Raw genomic sequence first — 17403 nt, 5'->3', positions numbered from 1 at the left:
CATTAAAAGTAAGAAAGAATTATAGGAAAACAAAAGACGATAAATAATGGACATTGGCCGTCTCAAATAAAGTATTCAAGATAAAAGTATCGACATTAAAAAGTAAGGAAAATGTAGGCAAGTCACAATGCATTCGTAATTGAAAGCACAGGTAAAGGCGAAACACTAAAAATAAAGCATTTGGCGATTCTGCCAGTTCCCTTTTGCGCACGCGTAAAGAAATCGTCGACGTTCAGTGGCGGCAAGCGAGCGTCGAGTACAGCGCGCGTCGCGTTACTACTCAAACACAATCGGCGATCGAATAAAACTTTTTGTAACAGAAAACAATTCGAACGTTTTTAAAAATTCGAAAGTTTCTCTTTTTCTGTCAGTGCGTGAGTTACGAGTTTATTGTTTTTTTTTTAATTAGGCCAGTGTTCTTTTTATGAAAATTTGTTTTTTTTTTTTATTAGTGAAGTGATTTGAAAAGTGTGGAATAATAATATTATTTGAGGCGATTTTATAATTGAGGTTAGTTTGACTCTTATATTTTTATTTTTGTAGTTAGTCTTAAGACTTTTAAATGCTTTTACAGGACATGAGAACAATATTTTTTAATTACAATTTTATATTTTGCAACAAAACTTTATGACTGTACAAGAAGGCAGTAAGGTTCCTTAGACTATTAAAGCTACAAGTGGTGTCTAATTAAAGCGAGTCGTAATTTTAGGGAGTCACGATTAATTGTTCTGCCATTTTTTACTGCTTTGTCCAATTAAAAGAAAATTACTGACAATTGAAAAAAATAGACTCGGAGATTTTTCAAGTGTCTGTGACCCAATTAGAATGACGTTGGTACTTAAATAGACAGAGAATAGTGTCCTGTAAAAAAACTGACGAAAAAAAAACAAAATCTCAATAGAATCCGACAAAACATAAATAAGGAAATTAATCATTCGAATTATTAAGATAACCTTTGAAATAATTCTATGTAAGATTACGAGTTTATCAATGAACGATTTTAATTAAAATTACGAACAATAATAGATGTCTTAAACAAATAATAAATTGTAAGGGAATAATAAATATTTTAAATGTCCTACGGGTGTCAGCGGGAACATAAATTTCTTCCGCAGCAATATTATGATTAATAGGGCATTTAATTATTATGAACATAGCTCATTAATATCACTGTATTTGATTACTAACGCTTTTTCCGCGACTTTCTTTTCTTAGATAGTATTTGAATAAATGACAACGTTTTAAGTATGGGAGAGCCATGCTTCGGCACGAATGGGCCGGCTCGACCGGAGTGATACCACGGCCTCACAGTAAACCGACGTGAAACAACGCTTGCGTTGTATTTCGTTGTGTGTGTGAGGTTACCGTATGCCCAATAACCCTAATCTTCCCAATCCCCGATTCCCCAACAACCCTTAAATTCCTAACCGGCAATGCACTTGTAACGACTCTGGTGTTTCAAGTGTCCATGGGCGGCAGCGATTGCTTACCATCAGGTGATCCGTCTGCTCGTTTACCGGCTAATTCCATAAAAAAGACATGATTTCATATTAAAATTACAACATTTGTGTGTAGGTTATAAAAACACAGATAAAGAATTCATTCATGCAACGTAAAAAAAAAACTACGCGCCTCATTGTAGTACGAGTATTACACATTGATAACAGTTCTATTTTTAAATTCATGTCACTGGCATGTGAATGTTCGTATTTTAATATTTGTGTTCGAAATTAAATTTTCGTATTTGCTAATAGAATACAGAGAATGAATTGAATTGGAAAAGTGAATTGAGCATTACATTACTACAGTACTACCTGCTACTATTTTATTGTTATTCACCTAAAATAGTGTTAAGCTTACTCTATATAAGTGCCCTATAATATAATATCCTCGTTTAGCAGGTGGGTCGGAGATAGCAATTTAAAAGGTTCAGGTTTATCAGAGTGCTACTGCTGCCTGTTTTTCGTCAAATGTGTAGTCCCTTAGTCAGCTAACACCCGTGGAAAGAGTATGAGTGGTAGTGGCATAGCAATTACTCAATGACTCCTCTCCTCAATATCCCCAATCCCCTAATCCCAACAATCCTCAAATTGCTACCCCACAAAAGCTTGCGACGCGCTTGTAACGCCTTTGACTGGTGATCCGGATGTCCATGGGCGGTGCCGATTGCTTACCATCAGGTGATTTATCTGCTCATTTACTGGCTTATCTCCATAAAAAAGCTAATATATTTATTAATATTAGGTATTTTTCTTTAAAGAAACTATATTTGATAGAGCCTATAGGCTCTATCAAATGAAAATTGATACAACTTTTTATGAACGTAACGTAAAAAGTTAAGAGACGCCTAGATGGACGAAATAAAAATAAATGATCTTCCTTTTTGACCTTTTGCCTATAAGTAATGTAGTAGGTTATATAATATGTATCTGCTCCACGCTTCTATCTATCATTAGTTATTAGAAATTGAAATAGAAATACTGTCTAGTTTTAATCAATCAATCATACAAATCAATTTATTTGTGAACAGAAGTTATACAGAAGGGTGCTAAAATTAATATACATTAATAGCATCTCCATTTTCTACCAATGACATTGGCGTACCTTTTTTTCATCAAATGATATCCTGCTTTGGGCGAGGCAAGAAGAAATGTCAGAGTCTTACTAAGTCCATCCCGTTCCTACTCCTGCTTTTCGAGTCGTAGGCAAAGGCTAGAAAAAGTGGATGTTATATTATAAAGGCGAATGTTTGTTACTCAATCACGACAGAATAGCTGAAGGGATCGGGATGAAATTTGAGACAGGGGTAGATTATGGTCTGAAATAACACATAGGACACTTTATCTATCGCATTGCGGATGAAGCTGCTGGCAGAAGCTAGCATTATTTTATGTACACTGATTTTTCATACACATCACACCGTTTGTCTGTCAATGACGCCGAAACTACTGAACGGATTTTGATGAAATTTGGTATACAGATAGGGTATGAGCTGACTTGAGTAATAGGAGTTTTATCTTACGGGAACGCGGGCGAAGCCGCGGCATAAGCTAGGTAATGAAATGCTCTTAAACATTAAAATCTCAAGACAATTCATATACATATGAAAGCAACCTATAAAATACAGCAAATTGTGGACATAATGAGCTCATAATGATATTTAATTAAAACCTTGTGTTTACTCGTGTAATAACAGAGCAGGGCACAACTAATTACTTACTATCTAATTCAATAGAGGTCGCTAGTTACATGTTCGTATAAATAAGTACTTATTATGCGAGTTTGTAATTAACATTGTCTTCTATATAGTAATTGGTTTAGTAGTTGTAATTGGTGAGCTGGGGAGTTTCGGGTTCGATTCCCGGATTGGGTATAGAAGAAAATGTGGTCGTTGTTTTGAAATGACCATGTTATTCGATCCTTGATTAAATTTTAGCTAGGAGTCTTGAGTACGATTCCTGAACTGAATGAAGTAGAAAATGTTCTTTATAAAATAATAATTATAATGTTACGTTACTCGGTCAGTGAATCGATCCTATGACCTCGAATTTCAGAAGTTCGACCGACCACCAAACCAATGAGGCAGTAATAATATAATCAACTTCCCTGTTTAAGTAAATAAAATAAAATAAATACCTAACTATAAAGTAAAACTAAAAAGCAAGGAAATGATAAAAATAAATACGTATAAGTATAGAACTTCAAAGACTCTGATAAAAATATTTATGTTTAGTTTATATTTTAACTACAATCAATCAATCATAATTACATTGATAAACACAATATTACAAACATCAAGTTACTAAAACAGATAAACAGGAAAACAATTAAAATAAATAATTGTACATAAAAATCTATGTACTTATGTGTGTACACTATGTAGGTATTTACATAATGTAATTATATGAGTAATACCTTTTTTAACGAGCAGACGGATCACCTGATAGTAAGCAATCGCCGCTGCTCATGGACACCCGAAACACCAAAGGCGTTACAAGTGCGTTGCCGGTCTTTTGGGGGCTAGGAATTTAAGGGTTGATGAGGAAATCGGAGATTTGGATAAGCAATCGTTGCCGCCCATGGACACTTGAAACACCAGAGGCCGTTACGAGTACCTTTTGGGGGTTAGGAATTTAAAGATTCTTTGGGAATCCGGGATTGAGAAGATTGGAACGGGGGGTACTTAATTGGGCCTCCTGTAGCCTCACTCACATAACGAAACACAACGCAAGCGTTGTTCCACGTCGGTTTTCTGTGAGGCCGTGGTATCTCTCCGGTCGAGCCGGCCCAATAGTACCGAAATACTCTCCCACACTCGATTTAATACGAAATAGCGTTATGACACATTCTGTAATACATAGACGTATATGTAATTTATAGCAATTGCTATAATCGCAATTCATATAATGCTCGTTGTTATGTGTTTGACATAATGTCAAAATATTTATATTCCTTTAAGTGATTCTAGAAATACATTTATAATCTATGTTTATATCTTATTTATGTGACGTATGTGATCATTAATTGTTGATAGTGGTATAATTATAGACATTTTTGTAATACAATGTTAATACAAAATAATTGACGTTAAAAGTATTAACATTTTGCTATAGAACAATTTAAAGCATTAACTACCGAAAGAAAACTGGAATGCAAATCCTGCGTTAAGCGTCACTAGTGACCGACGTGGCGGTCAACGTGTTAAATTTTGCAATATTTAATAACAAATTGAAGAGTAAATCTAATAATCTATTTCATTAAAATCCTTGACGCAGTTTTTAATTTCATAACTTACTATCATCACGCGTTTAATTCCCTGAAGGCATTTTGCCAATTACTCAAATTATCTTGTAAGTTTTAATATAATAAAACCAGCCTAAACTAAAAATCTAAATTAAATATATTTTAAACATTAACTATTCTGGTATTCGAATGGCCGTTGTGGGTGTCATGAACAATTTCGTTGATTAAAAAGCCTTAACCCACTTTTGACAAAATATTAATGGGTAATATAGGTAATATTATTGTTACACAAGTAATTGTCTTATAATGAATGTACTTTAAATTTCTATCGTGTAAATAATTACACCTACAATAATATAATTACACTAATAATATTTTTTTGGTTTTTCGGCAGTGTTGAGACGGTTTAAAATTCTTAATTGATCCTAGTGTTAACAGACTCATTGATAGAACTCAAAACATGATTGGTAAGAACTTTTGAAAACTAATTCACTACTATGTGCATCTTTATCAACTGCTAAAGGGAGGTACAGATCCTGTTTACAGGGTGTAAACGGAACGTTCCTAAACGCTGCAACCAAATGATGGTATAAAACGAGATTAATTTTCTGAAAATTAAGGATTTCAATGTTTTATTTTATGTAATAAAATAATAGTTGTATTCAATTGCTTGAGACTGGTGTTGCATGGAATAACAAGAAACAAAAAACGATTGATTACTATAGAAAAAAAAAAAATAGCATTTTTCGAGAGCGTTCCTTTTACACCCTGTATAGGAATAAATGGACGCACGCCCAATCATTTCACACAAAATAAAAATCTTACATAACTATTTATGTACCCAGTACTACACTGAAATCTTTAACCCTTCCCAGCCGACTATGATTTCCAGTGACCCATTTCCTTCAATTTCCTCTCACGAGCCGGAGTGTGATAAGCAGTCATACTCTACATAACTTTAGGGCTAAATATAGCCAACATGTAATAATATTAGGTACGGGATTGTTATGTATACGGGCAGCGATATAGTGTTAAGTTATTTATGTATAATTGGTAGCTTAGCTCCGGTATTTCGAATGGATTTTGCTGTCTACTTCTATTTAGAATATGTGTCGAATTATATTTTTGTACATAATGATAATGAATGATACAGAGATCATTCATATTATTTTCCTTTTTGTTATTCGCACAAAAATCTACCTCGTATTTTTTTATTTTATAATTTAGATACTCAATCTGACTGTTTAGCATAGGTGATCTCCATACGGTATAAAAATCTCGAATCCTTGAAATCTTCTGTCTACTAACTTACACTGGCCATAAAACTAACATCAATACGACAGCAACGTACAATCGAATTTAGCTTAAAATCTCTTCAGAAGAGATGTGGAGCTCACGTTCTGTACCCACCTGTGGCTCGACCTAGCCGATCTAGCGCGGATTACATCCATCGCTACCTACAGCAAAGTTTAATTGGCTTTTTGTCTGACTGTGTCCAATCAGGTTCGAAACTTCGATAAAGGGAGTGGATCAGTCTAATCTACAGACTCGTGTAATGAAACTGGATATGACTTTTTTATGTTATAAGCCGATAAATGAGCAGGATTACCTGATGGTAAGCAAGCGCCGCTCGTTGATACCAAAAGCACCAAATGCGTTTATGAAAAGTGCATTTATGACATGAGAATTGGAAGGTTGATAAGATTTTGTTTTTATGTATAGTTTTTAATAGTCTTTCGTGACACATACTAAATAAATAATTATGATATTGGCTTACTCACTTAATTTTATGACAAAAAACTCGTCCAGTTTTAAACCACATTAACGTTACATTACATAAGGATGAACCTTCACATTTTCCCCTACCGAAATATAATAAAAATATAAATATATTTTTAGATCGATCGCTATTGTCAATTAAAAAAGTCGTCGACAGTAAAACGTCAATTCGCGGGTTTCCGAACGGCAGCCAATGGCAATTTGCATGCTTAATGCCGCCGCCATCGTGCCACAGATTATTATATTTTTCAACCAAAAAGGATAGAATACTTTTTATCATAGATTATTTAGAACTGCGTGCAATTTGTATTATTTCTTGGAATCCTAGTCTTTGTTATTTTATTGTCTATCTAAACTAGGTAAGAATAGTAACGTAGAAATTTCGTGTTTTAATAGTTTGTGAAGAAGATAACAAAATATTTTAATGAATTTTGTTATTTTAGTTGCTAAGTAAAATTGAAGAGCTTGCGGGTCAAAATTAAGATATTCTGTAGTTAACCATTTTGAATTTCTAAGAGCCTTCGTACCTTGGAAACCAAGCGAAGCTAAATTAAGTGAAAATTAAAATTCACAATTAGTTACATAGTTAGTTAAATTTCATTTTAAATAACTTGTTTCACATCACATCAACATCTACAGCCTTTAAGTTTCCACTGCTGACCAAAGGCCTCTTCTCACACAGACAATGTTTAAGCATTAATCACCATACTTGCTCAATACGGGTTAGCAATATCGTCACATACTATTGCTTCAAACTCATGGTAGAGGTACAGATAATATTTACAACATAGAATAAAAAGTAAACTCACAATTTTATAATGTAGGCTTTATTTTTTAAGATATCATATCTCCAATAATATTTAAAATGAAATCCTTTGATGATAGTGATAAGGTTCATTTTACCTCGAGTGGTTAAAATACCATAATAAAAGATCTCAGTTCTAATTAAACACTAGCGTTATATTGTTAGTGTGATTAGGTTTTATGGATGAAATTCAATGTCAAACGAATTGTTGTTAATTATACTAGGTGGTGTTAGGGAATTCAATCTCGTTCGCGAGATCTAGTTCATTTCTAGCGACGTTATTCTCTAACTGCACCCGCGTAACTTTAGGCAGTATTCTTTTATCACCAGCCTATAAGTTATCACTATCTTCCCACATAGAGAAGGTTTGAGCATTAATCACCATGTTAGCTCAATGTGGGTTAGCGATTTCAAACTTCTTCACGTTTTCCTTCGCAGTTTGTCATATAATCTTAGAAAGTACATCTAACTCGGAAAAGTCACATTAGTACTTGTCGTTAGTAGGTATCAAACCCGCACTCTCATGCGTGTAAAGCATGCATCTTATACCTCCGAGCCACAACGACATTAGGTTAGATTATTATTTATAGAGTGTAAAAGGCAAAAAATACGCTCATATAGGAAGCGTTTGCCTTATCCAGAATCCAAAGTATTAATGAGAGTATAACCAGATGGCTGCCGGGTAATAAACAAACAATTTTGGACATAAACAATGTAGGTTACAAAAATAGGTCACTCTAATAATGGGAGTATTCAACCAGTAATGTTATTAATGGCGTTTAGATGATAGGTCAAGCCATGGCCAAAAGTTATGGAAATTTTGAAATAGTACCCTAGAATAGTACTTGCTTTACGTTGAATGAAAACGAAATAAGAGCGCGTCCGACACTCTGATTGGTTGGTTTATTTGAGCCGGCCAATCAGAGCGGCGTATGCGCTCTCTTTAAAACTAGTACTAAGGGTACTGTTTTGTTTATACCCTAGATTTCTTCCTGACTTTATTGATGAGGAATATTTAGTCATCTTTTTTCTAGATCAAACATCTTTTCTCGTGCTTCTGGCTGCTATTAATTTTTTATGCATACATACGACTGCACAGTTGGTGCGGTGTCTGGGCAACGGGCTGCTGTTGAATGTGTAGCGTGTGCGATTCCCGCACGGAGCAACTCTGTGTGTAGTCCACAAATTGTTGGTTTGGGTCTGAGTGTCATGCGTATGTGAACTTGTATGTTTGTAAATGCACCCACGATAGTATTATAACCTGTTACTGTGTAATACTAAATTATCCATTTTACTTTTACCCATATTATCATCTCATCTTTAAATTAATATTTTACGACAATCACATTAATTATTAAATTCAAAATGATCAATTAACTTTCTGCAAATCAGCAGGTCTCCATTTGCGGACGAAAATTCATAATGTGGTAGCTTTACCTTCGAAATTAATTGATTATACCTTTTTCAACCTTATCTTTTACTAAATAGGGCTTTTTATCATTCGACAGTCATTTCCATTCATGATTCTAGATCTAGTTTAAAATGTGTTTGAACCTTACAGCTCTTTTAATAGGGTTGCCTATCGTTTGGCGAATATGTTTCTTAGGCCGCAGTTCTATCGAATTTGTTGTGACCATAAACGGGTAACGCGTTTACGTTTTAAAACGTTTTCGTGTCCTTGAGGTCGTACTAAAAAGGTTTACAATGCGGAACAAATTCTATTTTGTTGAACTAAAAAGAATTTGCTGACAAAATTATTCTGCTTTGTGTGTTGATACTGATTGTGAGTTTGATAATTGATTGATAGCTGTAAACACGATCACTACCTACTTTAATTTCCAGTCTATGCACAGCACGCATCTTTCCATATAAAAAAAAACATAGCTTAGCTGAGTCTGTTTTTAACAGTGCTAAGCTATGTGTCCCAATGAAAATGATTGGTAGAAGTTAAACGCATCCAGAGCAATCTAGTTCAGCATATCTCTGTTTGAATAATAGCTTCAGCTCGTATAATTAAAAAACACGTAGGACTTGCGATCAATTGACTAATGAGGCAATTAATAATATCCTGCAGGCAATTATAACAATGCTGTGCTGTAATACAGTTGAGGTAGTATTACAAAGTATACTTACGGTTTGACTGTTGGAAATCAGTTAATCACCTATAGACATCTGCAAATCTGCAACTCATATTTTTGAGGGAGGAAAATCATCCAATGACTTTTCCCGCCTTGGGTGAGGCGGGAGGGAATGTCAGACTCTTACTGACTAAAAACCACCCCGTTCCTTCTCCTGCTTTAAGCCGAAGCCCCGGTAACCTGTTACGCTGTCCGCAGCTCCGGATAAGTCTGCAACCCTAGAGGCACCATTCACCTGTACCTTTAACATAACTTTTAAAATCCTTTAGAAAAACCTTGACAGCCCATGATCGAAAAATACTACCTTATAAATACAATTCTAAATATACAAAAAGAAAAATAGACTGACAATATCACATAACCTAATCGAAGACGCGAGATAAGCGCCCAAATGTTATTCTATTTATTTGCTTTTGTAATTTAAAACACTACGTCCTACGTCGTAGGTATTAAATTGAACTGAGGGCTTAGTGTGAATTTGTTTTAGGTTAACGCAATCGATATAACACTTTGACTGAATATTAGTTTTACATTGTTCTCACATAGTTGAAGCAATCGAAACAATGTAACCAAGAATTGTATAGAGAATCTGATTGAAAAAGAGTAACCTATGGAGTTTCTTGCTCGTTCTTCTCCATAGGAATCTACACTTTGGAACGAGCAAATAGCTTCACTAGAGGACTGACCGACAGGCAGACGTTATTAATATTATTATATTTGCTTTGACGTTCAAAAGTGCCTTCCTGGTCTATTTGAAATAAATTATTTTGACTTTTGATACATTTATGGGATACGGCCCTCTGATTGGCATGCTCCAACGAACCAACCAATCAGAGCGCCCAATTCGGGAACGTTTGGATCACGTTAACGTAAAACAAACTAAGGCACTAGGCCCTCTGAGCTGGATCTGTCAATACGTGTTAGGGTGTGTTAGGGTTAGTACAGATCCAATTTAATCGAGACTATTTTTGTACTTCCAAAAACCGGCTTATTTTTGTTCGTGACGTCACATTTTGTTTTAGGTGATATTGGTTTTGTGTTAGGCTTTCGACTGTATAGGTCGTGTGTTGTACTATTTTTAAAAAAGATACAGATACATGAGGCTTGTTGACTGGTCTGTGTGTGAGTTATGGACTAATTAGGTTTTTAATTGTAATTTGATAATGATCTTTTTTATTCTGATTTTCTTAGATTGGTTCTTCTAGAAGGTTCCCAGATTTAAATCTGGGTGTTGATTTGAATTTATAGTACTTTCAAAATATTTTTGGATTTGTTTTCCTAAGATTTTTACTATCACTATAAGATTTCTAGTCATCATACTATCATGATACAATAATAGAATAAGAATTAAGCCCTATAGTATTGAGAACCATGATTGACTGTATTAAATAATCAAAATCACATACATATTTGGCCAATCGTGTACATTAATTTCTCATCTTGAAATCGAATAGCAATAATGATCATTTAATATTTCACAAATCAGCAGGACTCCATTTGTGGTGAAGATTCATAATGTGGTAGCGGACTTTAACTACCATAAAAGTATAATTGATTTTATGTTTTCAACCTTGTCATTTGGCGGGTAGAGTTGTTTATCGGTCAGCAGATTCATTAATTGGTGTACAGAAGCACTTGTTTGTGTATTACGCCTTTTTGCTATCAGAAATAGAGTTTAAAGTCGATTGAATAAATTGCTCTTAATTATGTGTTTCTGATAAATCATCTAGAAAGCTCTACAGCAAAGTACAGTACTGTAAGTAGTACAGTAATGTATTACTACATTTAATTCATAACATATTATAATAAACTTACTAGGAATCTACACTTTGGAACAAACAAAATAGTTTCACTAGAGGACTTGACAGACAAACACTTAGGTTTTTTTAATTATGTAAGATTTGCTTTGACGTTCAAAAGTGCCTTCTTGGTCTATTTGAAATAAATAATTTTGACTTTAAAGATGCGCATCTATTTCTCTTAAACTTATTGAATTATTCAGTTTTGATTGTAGGGCAATATTATATGCGGACGGCGAGCAAGGGTAGCTCACCGCCCGAACAGAACCAGACCCGTGCGTGCGGCGCGTCGCGTTCCGCGCGCGCCTCAAAGAGCCATCAGACCACCACAGATGGGGCCCAACAGGGCTGATGCCTGATCCGGAGCTGCACTACCTAGCGGGTTTACCGGGGCTCCGGCTCGAAAAGCAGGAGAAGGAACGGGGTGGTTTTTAATCAGTAAGAGTCTGACACTCCCTCTCGCCTCGCCCAAGGCGAGAAAAGTCATTGGATGATTTTCCCCCTCAAAAAAAAAAAAAAAAAAAAAAAAAAAAAAAAAAAAAAAAAACGGCCAATATTATAAAGTATTTGTATTATATTATTTATTTTTTTATTCTATTAAGAAAGCTTACAGACTTATTACAAAACTAATAAAAAATACATGATACTTAAATTGCTAATAACAAGCTTCCACAAGTAAAGTAATATTTCAAATTTAATTCACCCGAAGTTTGCAACTTATTGTTATGAATTGCAGTTTGACAAAGTATATATTGCTAACAATAATTGTTTTGCAAGGTCTAAGTACTTGTTACAATTTTATTTATAAATGATATGAAAACCAAAGACATAACTTATATAGGTATAGCAACACTACAGTTTGTTCGCCAATAACTGTAATTATAAAGTATGTATTTGCAGATAAATGCCATTCAACATAAATGCGACTTTAACTACATTCAAATAAGGTAGATTTTTAAGTAATAGTATGAAGCTTATTCAGTATATTTTTACGAAAAATTCAAACTAACAACACGTCGTCTATATCTAGAATAATAGGTAAGTTGTAATGATATCTACATAGATTTCATAAAGTTTATCTGACAACAAAATGCTTTAGGTATTTTTAGTAAAATAATGATGGAAGATCTTCAGGCATAATGAAGAAGACCTAGAAAAAACGAGAAAATCTCAAGCGCGTACTTGTCATTGCTATATCTTTACTCGTAAAACTAGAATAAGTGTGCTTTGCCACCAGAGATGTGCTATGCTACGTTGCTGTGGATGCGTTTGGCTTCCACCAATCATATTCATTGATACACATAGCTTAGCACTGGTGGAAACGGACTCAGCTAAGCTATGTTTTTTATATGGAAAGATGCGTGCTATGGTTGTGTGCTATGATGTCTGCTATGGATGGCTTCCCTACTATTAATACATCCCACACTCGAGCTCCACATCTTCCTCGCATTGCTAGCGCCTCTTCGTAGCACATCTTACTCGCACTACTACATAGCTTAGAATCTGTGGAAACGGTTACATAGTTTTACAGCAGCTTTACAGCTTAGCTATTAAGCTTCCTAACATAAACGAGTGAACCATCTCTTCTTTCTCAGTCTCTATATAAACTTTACTACCTAACATTATGTATCTTACCTTCTTTCCTAATAGCCTAACAGAACACAAGGACACACACACACTAACCATTCATCCAATCAGTTCAAAACAATCGAGAAATCCAATAATACCTGCCTGAGGCGTCAAACGAAACTTCGATCTCAGTACAAAACCGATCACTAAGACGATAGACGAACTATATAACAATATTAAGACAATAGAACATTTCCCTAAACTTTGAAGGTTTATATGCTTACGTAGCAAGGATACGAGGTATAAACTGCTAATCTAATAATAATAATTACAATTCTAAGTTAAGCTGGGATCCTATCGTGAAGTTTCTTGATTAGGTATCGGCTTAGGGGTATTATTTTAATTTGATTAGTTTGTGTTATGTTTGTAGCTGTTCTTAGCTTGTTAGATATTATTATCACTGCATAATTAGAATTAATAAAATCTAGTGCAGCTTGGAATCTTGAAGTTAGTTGATAGTTGCAGGACTTTTATATTACTACAGTAAAAAATGTAGTTGGTACTTTCAATCAGACAAATCAACTATGAACACGGTGTTTTTTAGTCAGTAAGAGTCTGACACTCACTCTCGCCTCGCCCAAACCGCTAAAACGGAAGAATGATTTTCACCCTTTAAAAGAACCAAGTAAGATGTACACTTAACAAAAATATATCAAAGGCAAATAAATCTCTATATCTATATATCAATTGCTCTTGGTTAGTCTCCCTAAAACTCGGCTAGAGCGATTTGGCTAATTTCGGTCTTGAATTATTTGTGGAAGTCAAGTGCGGAGCTGCGGACAAAGCGGGTTTACCGGGGCTCCGGCTCGAAAGGCAGGAGAAGGAACGGGGTTTTTTAGTCATAAGAGTCTGACACTCCCTCTCGCCTCGCCCAAGGCGAGAAAAGTCATTGGATGATTTTCCCCCTAAAAAAAACAAACAAAGTGCTGTTTTAAAGGTACGAAAATATGTTTGAGGCCGGGCCAGCTAATCTAATTATAAAAGTACATAATAAACAAAACACAATTAATGCTAACCAAAATTAAAATATGTAAATTATATTACCGATTACTAGTCGGTAACAGAATTAATTTCATTGACACAGTCAATAAATGGGGACATTAGGGACTCATATAGCGAAATTGGTTTATTATAATAGAAGCATTAGTCAGTATTTTAGCTAGCGCCCCATAATCGATACGGGGACGATTTAATTGCATGTCCCACCATATTTATGGCGACAAATATTATTTGTATGCAAATGTGACTTCTATGTACTGGGAATCTATTTCATTCAGTGTTAAATGTGATATTAAGTTGAGTGTCAACTAACATATTATTGGTCGTTAAAATGATTACAGGAAGCAGAGGTTAGGGTTTATTTACAAAGTTGTATTCCGAAGTAAAGAATAAAACCTCATTGTGGATTTTTGTTGCCATGGGTGTCTGTCAAGGGTGCGTTTTGTTTAGGTACCTTCGCAGCCTACCTTTTTAAGAATTAAAAAGAATTCACTCAACTAAGAAAAACTTTTATAATTAAATTGTAAAAATATTCAATTTTATTTACCACCTTCAGCTTTACCGCCTCCATTTTTTAAATCAGGTAAAATCCCTAAAACTTTCTCCTAAGTCTCAAAAATACTATACTGAAAACCACATCAAAATCGGTTCAACCAAACGCAAGATAATCGCCCACAAACATACATATGTACATACATAACTGAGAACCTCCTTTTTTCAAGTCGCATAATAAATGCAAAACCAGTGAGGCATGAAGCAAATACAAAGAGGACTTGTCATAAGTGGATTTTCCTTTAACATATATGTAATAACATAACTCAAACCACACCGCTCTCTATTCTCTATCTAACAGTCTTATACTCAAAAGATATTGCCAATTGGCCACATTTTAATGTCGACAAATTCAAATAACACAAAATGTATTTTGACATAGTACCAACACCATCAAAAAATAAGTCTGCATCTAGATTGTACTGTAAAAGACTGGTAATTAAATAAATCGCTAGGCCCTTTGGACAATTACTAGCATTTTTTGGAATAGGAGCCCAACGAGCAGACGGGTCACCTGATGGTAAGCGATCAGCGGCACCCATTGACACCCGCAACACCAGACAAGTAGAAAGGTCGCAAGTGCGTTGCTGGTTTTTTAAAATGGAGTACGCTCTTTACTTGTCGGTACATAATAACATACATAGAACAGAACCTTCAAATTCATATTGTCGTACAAAAAACACATTCCGTTGCTTCCCCGAAACATACATACTACAAAACACACGCACATACACATATACCTAAATTAACACAAGCTTTTCGCTAGGTTTTGTGAATTAGTTGCGTGATTTCACTTAGCTAATTACTTTCATGTTTATGTCAAAGAATGGAACAGACAGTTGTTGTTAAGACTTCCAATTAAACATTTAGGTCTATGTACCTATATACCGACACCAGCAATTTATACTACGCTAACTCGAAATTTGGAAAAAACTTTTTTATGCCAAGTTGCTTAAAATGTGTGTTTACATACGTCATAAAAAAATTGAGAAGAAATATGCAAAAATAAGAAAGTTACAAATCTTATAAAACGCTAAGTAAAGGTACTTTTTGAAATCACTCGATTTATATTACGCCAACTATTATTAGCGGAGTGTGCGCGCGGATCACTTTGGTCAAAGTCCGTGCAACACTGCACTAACTCATAGTTAGCGTAGTTTAGTGCGTTCGTGTGTATACTTGTTCGTTTGTAAAATGAACGACTTAGCGACTTTAACATAGTAAATACTTATGTGTTAACGTATTAATTAGTTTATTAATGGTACGTTGACTATTCTTTTTGTAAGTAAGTACATGTTGTTTATAAAATATTGAAATATGCATCAGATGATTGATCATGCACTACGACGTCCCGTACTACACTACGCTAACATAAGTTAGACGTGTATAAGGTGTAACATTTTTTTGATGAATTACGTTTTTTATACGGCTAATTTGCGCTAAATCAAAAAATAGAAATAATTAAGGAAATATAAATATGAGATATTACAATGAATAAATTAAATATTAAGCATACCAAATTTCAAAAAAGTATCTTAATTAATGTAAAAGTAATCACGTTTTTCACCTTTAAACGCCTCTACTGAATAAAGTACGTTTTTGAGTTAGCGATCAGTTTAAATTGCTGGTCTCGACCCATGTACATACGTGTGCGTGTGTGTGTGTGCGTGACAAACGAATGTGTAAACGGTGAACTTTATTTATTAAGGTTGAAACTTTTCGGGAATAATTTTTGATGAATTTTCATTAAGCCAATTTTGGGAATGTTATTTGAAGTACGGTACATAAGCAATAAGAGGATTATGAAGTTAACATGTTCTGAATTTTCTCTGTAGTAACAGAATTGTGCCTAGTATATGGCAATAGGCCTATTACATAGGACTTATAACACAAATGGTGAAAAGTGGATGTACATTGTACAGTGACATTAAGTGCCGTAATGTGTGAGAGCGCCTCTGCCTACCCCTGCATAAAAATAAAAGTTGTCTCTGTCGTTTATTTAACAATTATTCCTCTTTAGACCTGAGAGACAAACTCTGAAAATCTGCCCACCATAAAATTTAAAACTCAGACAAAAAAATCACTAAATCATCTTCCCAATCTTTTACTTTAGCACCGATTTCGCTAATAATTCCCAAAAGACGACCCTCCATTGATTTCATTAAGCTAATTGCTACTGCATTTATATTCTGGAACCTTCGATTTATTAATAGCTCCGCTGTTTGCTATCAAATGAAAATGAGAAGGCCTTTGAAACTCTTCAGCTCTGAATGCAAAATGCGGCCATTCAAGGGAGCTCGCATTTATATTGGTGATAGCATTTCTATAATTAAGGTTTTATTTAATTCAAATCTTTTCTTCGGTTGTTTAAATCTAATCCTTATTCAGTGTAAGGCGTATTTTGTAATTTTGATAGAATTATTTACTTTTAGCTTCGTGTGCTCCGGATAAAACGTAGTCTATGTGTTATTCTGGACTATAATCTATCTCTTTCTTTAAGTTTTTGTTAGAAAAAGTAACAAACAAAGGTTTAGACTTTCTCATTTCTTGATTTTAGGATGTTCAATAGATCACAAAGATCGACTAAGTACGAGATTTCAAATTAGATTACCTAATGAATAATGAATAAAGAAGCGCCCAATAAGATTTTATACTTGTACTCAGTATTAATTTTGTATTTAAAACATAGATAACATTAGTTTAGGTACTGACTGAAAAAATACTACAATCAAACAAATCAACCCAACGACAGCAAATTACACTAATATTATAAATGTGTTTAGTGTTTGTCCGTCAATCAAGCTGAAAAAACTGAACAGATTTTGATGAAATTTGGTATACAGACAGGGTTTGAGCTGACTTGGATGATAGGATACTTTTTATCCCACGGAAACGCGAGTGAAACCGCTGGCAGAAGCTAGTTAGTACTTTAATAAACAAATCTAAAAACCCCAGTTAA

At 34.4% G+C, this 17403-nt stretch overlaps 1 protein-coding gene across 3 annotated transcripts in view; it reads left to right on the top strand.

Moving 5' to 3' along the window:
- The first annotated feature begins 229 nt into the window (after positions 1–229).
- Positions 230–17403, top strand: part of LOC118270565 (octopamine receptor Oamb) — a 178178-nt gene continuing 161004 nt past the window's right edge. For all 3 annotated transcript variants that reach the window (XM_035586186.2, XM_035586185.2, XM_050698172.1), the window contains exon 1: positions 230–510. The gene's annotated coding sequence lies outside the window, so the exon portion shown is untranslated. The remainder of the gene's footprint in view (positions 511–17403) is intronic.

Source organism: Spodoptera frugiperda, chromosome 13, assembly GCF_023101765.2.
Source record: "Spodoptera frugiperda isolate SF20-4 chromosome 13, AGI-APGP_CSIRO_Sfru_2.0, whole genome shotgun sequence".
NCBI classification, from domain to species: Eukaryota; Metazoa; Arthropoda; class Insecta; order Lepidoptera; family Noctuidae; genus Spodoptera; species Spodoptera frugiperda.
This window is presented reverse-complemented; position numbering and strand designations above follow the sequence as displayed.